General features: G+C 39.2%; 1 pseudogene; it reads left to right on the top strand.

The window, feature by feature from the left end:
- The first annotated feature begins 1,389 nt into the window (after positions 1 to 1,389).
- On the top strand, positions 1,390 to 2,117 carry LOC124100007 (ERI1 exoribonuclease 2-like; annotated as a pseudogene).
- Positions 2,118 to 2,378: the final 261 nt, after the last annotated feature.

Raw genomic sequence — 2,378 nt, 5'->3', positions numbered from 1 at the left:
CAGGCAGTTAGTTTCAAAACAATGAATGGCAACAAAAAGCAATGGGAATTTTTAGTCCCAGACATCATCAATTCTTATTTTTATAATCAACTGGTATGGAATGATTGTTTTTTTAAATCTTGGATATAAGAAATTTTAGAAAAAGAAATAAACATAGGATCTCAAAAGAGCACATATAGATAGATATATTTCACTAGACCAAAAATCTCTGCACACATCAGCAAACCATCACAGACCATCAATTTCTTGGTATCTGCTATTGAAAGAAATGACCGATTTACTACATATATACATGTACACATACATATGTAATGAAGTGGAGGGATACACAAATATCTCCCAAATTTTGGATGTTCATAAGGAAAGAGTGTCATTTGCTAGAGGTTCAACTCCATATTGACCCCACTTTAGCTCTCAACCGTTCCTTCTTTTCTAATTGAGGGAAGAGAAAAATATGGCAAATAAGCCATAATTTTTGGCAAAGCACATCTAAGAAAAGGTCTGCCAAGGTCAAAACTGAAAATACAGCAGCTGTTGCACAAAACCTGTGCCAAAAATCCCTCCTGACTAGCAATATGCTTCTGCTTTGGGCCTACAATCCCTGACCAAGATATTCATCTCAACAGCTGCAGCTCAATCTAGAAAGCAGGTGGGGTATTTCCACTATATGGGAGAGGATCCCTAAAAAGGAAAGATAAAATGTGCATGCTCAATAATGAAAGAAATGTGTATGGTTCAAATGTGGTGTCCCCCAAAAGTTCACATGAGAGACAATGAAAGAATGTATGGAGGAGAAATGATTGAGCCATATCCTTAACCTAATCAGTGAATTAATCCCTGATGGGATTAACTAAGTGGTGACTGAAGACAGGTGAGTGTGGCTGGAGGAAGTGGTTAACTGGGGCAAGGCTCTAGGGGACATACTTTGTATCTGGAGAGTAGAACCTCTCTGCTTTCTGATCATCATGTGACCTGGTTTCCTCTGCCACACTTTTTCACCATGAAGTTCTGACTCACCTCGAACCCCAAGGAATGGAGCCATCCTTCCTATGGATTAAGACCTTTGAAACCATGAGCCCTGAAATAAACTTTTCCTCCTCTGTGATTGTGCTTATCAATCCTTTTAGTGACAGCAGTGAAAAAGCTAAAATAAAATATGTGCATCCAATCAGAAGAAATGTATACAGGAATGAGAAAGTAACCATTCTCACAGTGTGCGTAGACACAGCATGCATCCTGACAGTTTGGAAAAGAGCCTCCCCTGACCTTGTGTTGCAGAGGAGAGCTCCCAGGGCCCACCTAGGAGTCTGGGAGAATTCCATTTCTTAATTAGAAAGGCTCTGCATGGACTTCCTGCAGCTGGACTTTGGAGAACCCGGAGTGTTGGGGATGGCAACCAAGCTCCTGGTGTGGCAGCTTGGATTAATTAGGAGAAAATCAATTGCACCAGCAATGAGAAACTAGGAAGAAGCAAATCCATTGTATGACTACTTAATTGTGATTGATTTTGAATCCACCTGCTGAAATGATGGGAAACACCACAATAGCCAGGAAAATAATTTAATTTCCAGCAGTATTGCTGAACACATTAACTGGAGAGATTGAATGCAAATTCCATGCTTATGTTCAGCCTCAAGAACATCCAGTTCTTTCAGAATTTTGCATGGAGCTGACAGGCATAAAACAGGCTCAAGTTGATGAGGAAGCCCCTCTGAAGATTTGCTTATCTCAGTTCTGTAAATGGATTCATAAGATTCAGCAACAGAAGAAAATTATTTTTGCTACTGGAGTTTCAGAGCCTTCTACTTCTGCAGCAAAATTGTGTGCATTTGTTACTTGGTCAGACTGGGACTTGGGGGTTTGCCTGGAGTATGAGTGTAAAAGAAAACAACTGTTAAAACCCATGTTCTTAAATTCCTGGATTGATCTCAGAGCAACTTACAAGCTCTTCTATAGAAGAAAGCCAAAAGGACTAAGTGGTGCCTTGCAGGAAGTGGGAATAGAATTCTGGGTTGGATGATTCTCGCAATACTGCTCTTCTTGCTTGGAAAATGATCAGAGATGGGTGCCTAATGAAAATTACAAGGTCCTTCAACAAGAAAGTATAAATGCAGAATTTCTAAAGCTGTTGGATTTGTCTATGGAATCATAGGTATTCATCTATCTATGTGCAGAAGCAAAAAAATAAAAAATAAAAATGAACATCTTGTAGTTAATACCAAATCTAAGTCTTCAACATTTAATTCATAATTGGTACTTGTCTCTACTACCATTCCTTCTGTTAATCATGTTTCTGAAATGGAAATAAGTTCTACTCTTGACTGTTTGCCTATGTTGGCTGAATGGGAAGACATAGTTTTACTGCCAGCATCTCAACC

The sequence above is a fragment of the Marmota monax genome, unplaced genomic scaffold, assembly GCF_021218885.2.
Source record: "Marmota monax isolate L192 unplaced genomic scaffold, Marmota_monax_Labrador192_F-V1.1 WCK01_AAM20220418_F8-fsc00053, whole genome shotgun sequence".
Classification (NCBI taxonomy): Eukaryota; Metazoa; Chordata; class Mammalia; order Rodentia; family Sciuridae; genus Marmota; species Marmota monax.
The sequence above is the reverse complement of the archived record's forward strand: the minus strand, read 5'-3'. Positions and strand labels throughout refer to the sequence as shown.